Here is a 9,340-nt window from a genome sequence, read left to right as displayed (position 1 = left end):
CGGCAACACGGCACTACCATGCTCTCCTGCTACCACCTTTTTATACCAAGGTCGGGCCTGACTTGTCCAGGTGTTTGCTCCAATGTATGCCAATCACGATTCTCGCCTGTCCTTTTGTTTACTGATCACTACAAAATGAGATAGCTTGTGTATACCTCAATGAATAAGCAACTTAGATGCGCATATTTTTGAACAAGTAGATATTTGACTCCCTCACCTCTCGCTGTGCAAACTCCTAGTTGACCCTCAATGTGGAGCCAGTATAACTGTGGGAGTGAAAGACTAAGCCGTTGCTGCAGCGTAGTCTGTGTGGGACCTGTCTCTAAGAACTGCCAGCCACGACCACGCTATAACGCAACAACTGATGCTGTGTTCGAGAGAGGCTGTGAGCCATCACCTCATTTTCATAATCTGATGCATCGGGTATGAGATTGTCATACATCTGTAAAGGTATATTTATTGGGGGAGGATTGCGGATGGCGGAAATCTGGCTCTGTTGGGTTTTAAAAATGGCGGCACGGGAAGTGGCATTTAAGGCTTTTTCAGATGCTGCGACTGGAGTGAAAACAAAAATCTATGCAGTTTTGGGCTTTTCTTTGCCTCAAGTGATCAGTTAGAACAGGAAAGCTCTAGTGAGTCATGTTATGAGCTAGTGCTGACGATTGAGAGGAAGTGTTCAAACATCCGGCAGCCTCGCGCAATTGTGCCTCGATGAAAACTTGCCACCGACGCAGCACCAGGAATTGTCACGTGGAGGACAACAAAAGCATGCTTCACTTCTTTTCCCATAACTGATTCTACGGCCATGCCTATCTGCAGCTCAAAAACATGAAATTGACTAATAGACAACAAAAAGCATTAAAGCTTTTCACAATGCATTGTAATCTGGAAAAGGTTGGTACGGGAAGGATTAAACAATGCTCAGAATGGCTACAGGGAATGTTTTCTGAAGAATACGTTGTTAAATCAAGAGCATAGCTCACTGCTTCTGCACAAGGTGGCATTGACCGTGCGTGTGCAAGAACCAATCAACAAGGCAGCTGTGCAAAGAATTGTGTAAAATCTTATAACACAAAATTTGCTGCTTATGTATAATTTGATCCTTAGTTAAAAATATTGATGGCACATCCACCCTTCGGAGGTGATTGGCTACGTTAATGCAATTGGCAATCCATCTTATGATGTGTAAATGGTACAGTGCAGGCATGTACTGTTGCCAGTGGTACATGCCCCCTTAATGCAGTTTGTTTTCGGAAACACTTGGCTCACTACTGGCCAGGGGCATGTCGTACACTGCCGTGTCTCGGAACATCCTGTAGCCACCACAGTGCAACAGGAAACTATTGACAGTCTGTTTCGTATGAAAGAGGAGGACATGAGATGGCGGTCTAGAAGAGGAATGGCTGTCCTCGCTCGCGTTCCAAGCCAAGCAAACAAAAGATTTGTCTAAATGGTCTCCTCCGTGTTGGCTCAGCCATTAAGAAACCCTCTGTATATACATGTACCCTTCATTGTTGTAACAATATTGAGATGGAGAGCACTGTTCAACCCTTCACACCACCAGCGTTAGCACTGTGGTGCATATGCTTTCTGAGATTGTCACTTCTAAAGCTCGATGCAAAAAAACAACTAAAAAAAGGGTCAACCAAGTGTGTACACTGAAGAAAAGGTCAATGTGCATGGTGGATCAAATATTTAAATGTTGATTATAGGTCTGTTCGATTTGCCTGCACTTGCATGAATTCACTGTGCACTTCCAAGCTCATGCAGCAGCAGTTCATAAGTGCAGCTACAGTAGGACCATAAAGAAAGGTGTGTGAAGACTTTCCGAAAAGTAATGCAAAAGTGCCGACGTGGTGCATGTGGCATGCACCTTTTGCTGCTGGCATCCAATGTATGCCGTGGTATTGGGAATTCTTTTTTTTTTTTTGTGTGTGTGTGTGTGTGTGTGTCTGAATTTGGCTCTTTGCCAGCATTCCCGACAGCAAAAATCAGCAGTATACGGTGCATAGTTGCAATGCTGGCAAGTAAGCTGGCGAGACCCACGTAAAAAATTCATATACAGTAGAACCTCGTTACTACGTCCCGTTATGTACGTTTTCCCGGCACCAATGTTCACAATCAACACAAGCAACGACCCAGCAGAGGGCCTCTTCGATTTTTCACTTTTGCCTACCCGCGGGCTGCCAGAGCCAGCCAGAGTGTCTTCGTTTTTCTCAGGTTGCTCCGCCCACCAGGCATTCGTTTTACTCGGGCTTATAGTGAACTAGAACATACTTCTAGTACTTTCTAGTTCACTATATTCAAGCTGGACAGCTCTGGCTACCCGTCGGCTGCCAGAACGATTTTGGTGTGGCTGCGCTCTGGAAGTTTTCTGGCTAGCAGATGACTGAAAGAGGCAATGAGCATTCACTGCCATCTTTTTGGGGACCTAACAGATTGCAACATGAGCGCTTGAGGACTTAAAATTTACCTCGCTCAGGCAACTGCCTACGGTCGTCTTTGGATTTCCTTACTTCTAGCGTTAGCTTCTTAGGTGCTGCAGCACCATTCCACATTGCGGCGGTGAGCCTTTTGAAGCTTTTGTGTGTGTATGTGTGTCCAGTGAAGGCTTCCCAGCGGTGATCACCGTGTCGCACTCTGATGCGTGCACGTTGTGTGCATTGTGTTCCGCGCAAGTTGTAGACGCTCGTTCACATACACTGTGGTACATTCTTGGTTCGTCTTTCTCTGGTGGTGTTCCTTTTCCCATATCTCGTGTGTGTATGTGGCAATATCTTTTTTCTGAAGTTAGCGAAGACGTTGCAGCTAGCCCATGTTCGCTCAGTCTCCGTCGTATGCTTGGGTGGCAGCTCGAAACCGTTGTTTGAACTGCAGGCCGTTGATGTTAAGAATGCACTGGTTGAGTAATAAGCACGCGTACATTAGCTTATTGCTCTCATGTTTGCGACCAACATTGTTTTTCGTGTGATAGTTTTCGTTCCCTCTCCAGCTCCTTAGGGTCAAAATTGGAGGCACCATCAGCCGAAAGAAACTTTCTGAAATCGAAGCCCAAGCAGGTCGGCACGAAATTTTATGCGTATAAGATGTACTGATATCCTGGTTTTTCATGTCTTGTCAAGTGGTGACACAATGCAACTCATCAATATCGCCGGTGGGCGACGTAATCGCTGCGAGCAGCGGTCCTCGAGCGATCACTTTGGGGGTACAATCACATGCAATTTTGCGCCTTTGCATCGGACGCGACGGAGGCCATTTGTGGCGCTGTGCAAGGCGAGTTTGGCCCAGTGCGCGTCCTGTGCAGAGTCATGCGAAATTTCGCGAAAATGATCATATCCCTGAATGAAACTATATATTTTCCAGCTGGCAACGCATAAATGGGCCGACTACACCAACACACTAGCCTTGCCGGGCACTGCCATGCTGGTAGCATGTTCACGTTTGGCCAGCTGACCTGGCGTTTGATTATGCAAATTTTGGGCAGCTTCGGGTTGTCTTGGGATCCCAGTCCACATGACTTCCTATCGGGACTGGAACTGCGGAACTAGCTGGCTGTCGTTTAGCTGCGCAAATGCCGAAATTCGAAAAGGCCCAGAGTTACGCTCATTTTTGATCAGTACATCCTCCCACATGCACTCAGTGCTCAATCTCTCCCCTTTTCTATTCCACTTTCCCCCACCCTCAGTGTAGGGTAGCAAACCGGGTGCTTGTCTGGTTCACCTCCCTGCCTTTCCTGTCCTTGCTCTTTCTCTATCGGTTCATGCGTTCCCGGAAAACACGCTTTTTCGGCACAAACGTTCAGTACGTCGGCAAACTGCGACCATATGATACGTTTGCCAACCGCTAGATCCCATGTAAACAATACGCGCGACCGAGAACAGTATGCAGCGGCCCGCCGCGGCAGCTTCACCGCAATACGCGCCCGCCCGTTTCACGTGAAAACGCAGGCGCGCATTTAGTTTCTCACACCGGTACCAGCAAATCTCCTGGGTCATCGCATGCGCATTCACAGCTATCAACAATCCTATTGTGATAAGCATCTTCGCCTGTTTCACAGCGCGAGGTACCGTTGGAAGCGTAGCGCACGCTTTTAATAGGAGAGACCGAAACGCGCCGCCGTTCCCTACTGCAGACTGCGATTGTATAGACAAGAACGGCACCGAGAGCGGCGCTGCTGCGCCGGCGTTGAGAGCGCCGCAAGCGAAGCAAAATTCTAATAGCGGGTGGTACCCCTCTCCCATCTCTCGTTCGCACCGCCTTGATTGCCTCTTGCACTGCGCGTGTTTGGGCACGTTTCGTACCGCGCGCGGTGTGTGCCTACGTGTGTGTGCGTGGACGTTTTATTCGAAGGACGATGTACAGTCTGTTTCACAGTTAGAAAACTCGGAGCGCATTGCATCGCGATGCGGCGAGCGCTTGAGTCAGGCGGCGGCAGCAGCTCGCGCAGGTGGTCGAGGGGCGGGATCTTGAACGGCGTCGTCTGCTACGGCGGTGCGCGCTGGCCGCATTGTCGGGAAGCGTTCTACTGTCAGTTGCAGTGCGCCGATCTCGTCGTTACTGCGTGAAATGAGCCGGTATTCTTTACTAAGCGTTGTGCGACGCCCACTGATACGCCTCGAAGGTAAGTTCATTGCTGAAAGGTGCAGGGCAGTCATAGACGACGTACTGATTCCATACATTCTTAACGGCCCGTTCCTGGAGGGCGACTATATATTCTAACGCGATAGGTCGCCGATCCACACTGCTCGCGTTGTGCAAGAACTGCTGGAAGAGCGCGCAGTCACTCTCTTGGATTGGCCGCCTCAATCCCCGGGCGCCAACACCATTTAAAATGTCTGGGGCTCGTTGAAAGTATCGCTGGCGCACCATCCCCTCTATCAGACGCCCGAGGATACGCTTCGATCCACCATCTTCAGTGTCTGAGAGGTGCTGCGAATGAGCACATCCCTGATCAAGTCATTCTACACTTCACTGCCTTCCAGGATGAGCGCTGTCATCGCTGCCGGCCGCTGTGGACATGACGAGATACTAACTGAAGTTCGGAGCGTGGCGTGTCCAGTTCCCCGCCGGCGGGTGGGGTCTGTCTGGTGTAGTGAATGATTGTCAAGAAAAATCACTTCCAGCTCATTGTCTTAACCTAAAACATTCCTTTAATCGTATCCGTTTGTTTCATCGTGTTCGACCCCCATATTTATCATTGTTGAGTGCTTTGTTTTCTTTTCGAGTCAAATAAAGACTGAGCACGTTCCGCGCACATCTTGGTGCGTCTTGTCACTGCTTATTACGGTAGCACACACAGTGAAGAAATATACGTGCACGCGCTCAGTACCCCGGCCTTTCGAAAGAACAAACCAAGCATGCTGTCAAAAGAAGTTTGTGGAACTCCATTATCGCCAATGCCTTCATTGCCTCGGAGTTTGGCTTCCCACAACGTTTAGTAAAGAATATAAGCTCAGCTCCCGCTGTACCGATGAAATCGGTGCACTGCCCCTGACAGTAGCACGCTTCCCGACAATGCGGCCAGCGCGCGCCGCCGTAGCAGACGACGCAGATCACGACTCCGCCCCTCGAGCGTCTGCGCCTGCTCGAGCTGCTGCCACCGCACGACTCCATTGCTTGCCGCATCGCGATGCAATACGTTCCGAGTTTTCCCCTAAGTGTGAAACAGACTGTACACGCTTCTATTTACCTTTAAGAAGATCGATACGATTGACGATTATTTTTATGGCTGCAAAAGGGCAGCGTCTGTTTAACCGTGTAAGTGACGCTGAGCAGGTAATTGTAAACGACATCGTATGTGCCGCTGGAAAAATCGTCAGCACATACGATGCGGCACATACGAGCTAAAGTCATTTTTGCAGTGTCTCACAATGTTTGCTACAAATCCGTGTTGTCTCTGATGGCGACAACGGACTTCCATCGACACTGTGCGGAAATAAACAAAATATATCGCTGCATAGCACATTTACGATATGCGCACACAACTTTACCTACTACGTCCCCTACAATATGGAATAGAGGCAGCAATGTAGACAGCTTGGCCATTTTTTAACAGTGCTCAAGAGATGGAAGTCGAAATTATTAGTAATCATTCCTGCTTCTGCAATGCCGGCGCGACCAAGACACGGGCGTCTATCGTCCAATAACTCAATCGATCGGTGCAGTGGTGAAGCGAGAATGAACTCCGGTCATGTTCAATGCATCGTGCACATATTCAATTTCTCGGCACGCGTGAACTTCAGCCACTGCTAGCGCATACAACAGAAGTGGTTTCCATTCTTGGGCAGCGCACACACAAACGAAGCACGAGAAACAAGACAGGACAAGCGCTCGTCGAACGCTTCGTTTGCCAGTTGCTTACTTCGCTCGGCGCACCGCAGTAATCCATGTCTGTCGTCTGCTTTTTTTCGTGCCATTTTCTTGTGAATTGGCAGAATATATCACTGGTGGCATCAACCCTTTCGTGTTTACATTGCGGTCGTGACAGTTAACAACACAATAATTTCCGGTCATCCGAAGAGGCGCTGTCGCAAAGAAGAGACGTTGCGCGCGCAGCGCGTACTGAACGCGGGCGCTCCGGCCAAGGGAAGCGGCGGCGGAAACCTACACCCGTTGGAGATGAAATCGTTCCGCCAGGGGAGAAACGAGCGCTGGCGTCTAGGATGAAACTTGGCGTGCGGTCGTCTATTGGCGGCGAGCTCGACCACTGAAAAGCTAGCGCCACCGTCGGCGTGACGTGGCATCAGGGATCTAGTGGACACAGCGGCCGCGTCGGCTGCTTCGGAAGCGCCGAAGCGAGCTAAAAACGAAAGTTTAAAGTCCCACCAGCGCCGCGGTTCTGATTAAGTGGTGAGGCTTTACCGCCCTAGGTGTCTGCTTGACATTTGAAAGTACTATAATAGGTAGTGGCTGCCTTTGGAGGCGTGCAGCATGGTAGGCTACTGCTTGGTGCCGCAGTTCCGGACGCACGCAACGGAGCCCGGTGTCAGCCTTATTCAAACGTAGCAACAGGGCAAGGCGCTGCGTTAAGCTTGGCTGGCGAAACTTAGAACCGGCAGACAGCCATCGGCTACAACTCGGGTATGCAGCAAGCACAGACGCGAGGAACATTCTGCTACGGTGCCGGCACTGTGCGATGTTCGGTGAGTAGCAGAAAACGCGCACTGAGGCGCACGGCCGCGCCCGCTGCCGGGCTAATGTCATGACGGTTTGGTCTATGAGCTTGTTGATACTAGATACTCGCAAGTTCACTGGAACGGAAAGGGAGCGGTAAGACGCGCATTAAAAAAAAGGCACGGCATATATGGTCATGTTTGTGTTACGAATTAATGCACTGAATTACGAAAATCAAGCAGCGGGAAATCGCACGCTGAAGACCGATAAACATACAGTGCGACGAAACTTGAGAATATTGAAATGTCCAAGAATTTAGAAAACAAAAAAATATTAAATCGTCGCGACGGCACATCACAGTCGCCGTAGCTAGGCGTCGAAGTCTCTATAACGGGATAATTTTTGAACAGTTCTGATAGCGTCCACGCAACAATGGTTGCTAGAGTACTGTCAAATGCTCGTATGCTGCGGCCTAAAGCTCACGGCATGGTGCGAAAGCAAAACATTGTGCACGAACATGCGTGCAGACGCGCAGTCGGTCGCTGCGAACCCGTGCGATCGCTGGATTGAGGCTACATTGTTATGCCCCATTTGGTTATACAGACAGCCCACTATAAGAACATATTTCACATAGTTTACTCAACGTTTGCCTACCTTTCACGCAAGAAGCCGGTTCGGGAGACTCCATCGCGGCAACCAGGCGCAGTGGCTTTCACGTACTCTATGTATTCGGTAAAGAGATAGCGTCTGTAAACGATTCTGTACTTTCAGTTTGCCCAAGATTATTATATCCAATGGCGCCGGAGAAATCGTCTGCTTTTTGTTTTGTCACTGCACGACATCGGCACCGACAGTCACAGTGGAGGAAGTTCAGGAACTGGGCCTGAACTTTTTGAAACTGCGCAGTACATACAGGATCATGGTCATTATTCACTCGTTTCGAATTTTATCTGCATCATATATCACGTTAGAATAGCAGCTTGGGCTTGTTGGTTTTCCATCCTGCTAGTAACAGCGCAAAATATAGACAAGGGACGAGAGAAGAAGACACCACAAGCGCTGACTTTCAACAACGTTTATTCTGAAAGAAACACGGCTTCTTATAAACATTGCCCTCACGTGTCGCAGTCACGTGATCTCACATCATGTGAAACAAACACTTTTTTTTTTCTTCTTTTCTTTTATACACTCAAGATAGCGGTTGCACGTGCAAAAGCTCAAGTTCTTTTTTTGTCAGTAACAAGGACGGCGTGCTAACGCATTGGTCACGAAGTCTGGTAATCTCGGCCGCCTCAATTATCTCCCGGACCAGCTGGTCATTGTGCTTCTTCAGCACTTTACAGCGTCTAAATTCTGCGGCGCAATCTTTTGAGGGGCAATCCCTGATATGTATGCCTAGATTCCTGTTAGCCTGCTCGACGCTAAGTTTGTGTTCCTTCAGTCTCTCATTTGTGCATCTAGAAGTTTGCCCTACATACCTTTTTCCACATTTCAGAGGTATTGAATACACAACGGCTTCCGTGCACTCCACAAAACGATTCTGGTGATTAGTCGTGCACCCTTCCTGGTTTGTCGGCTCTTCAGCATTGACGCGTCGGCAGAGGCTTTTTAGTTTTTTCGGGGCAGTAAGCACTACATTGACACCAGCTTTGCGCCCAATCTTTTTCAGGCGGTGAGATACGTTGTGCACGTATGGCAGGGCCACGGTCCGTCGTTTTTCTTTTGGCTTCTCGCTACCTGGCTCGCCATGGGCACGCTTGAGTTTTAGGTTCTTGCTCATTTTTTCCGCAACGGACACAAGAAGGTGCGACGGGTAACCAGCCCTAGTAAGCCGGTCAACCTGCCGTCGAAAACTTTGTTCCATTGCGTGGATGCACGATTTTTTGAGCTCATTTGTTAGACAAAGGTTTGCAATTGCTCTCTTCACTATTTTTGAATGCGCTGATTCGAATGGCAGTGGCGCCTTGTCGCCTCTGGGTTCATAGGCCCAGCAGACCTTCCCTTTGGAGAGCTCGAGTCGGAGATCAAGGAATCTCAAAGACCCTTGCGTGGGGACCTCGTGGGTAACAGCAAGCGGCTGAAGCACATAACTAAAGCATGTTAGTGCCTCCGAAACTGCGTCATCTGAATTCGTGCCAGAGCCATCACATAGAACCAAGTAATCGTCAACATACCGAAAGACTCCCCGGACGTTTGTTCTGGTTAGAGCGTTCTGAAGTAATCTATC

The sequence above is a fragment of the Dermacentor variabilis genome, chromosome 10 (genome assembly GCF_050947875.1).
Source record: "Dermacentor variabilis isolate Ectoservices chromosome 10, ASM5094787v1, whole genome shotgun sequence".
NCBI lineage: Eukaryota > Metazoa > Arthropoda > Arachnida > Ixodida > Ixodidae > Dermacentor > Dermacentor variabilis.
Note: the sequence above shows the minus strand (reverse complement) of the source record.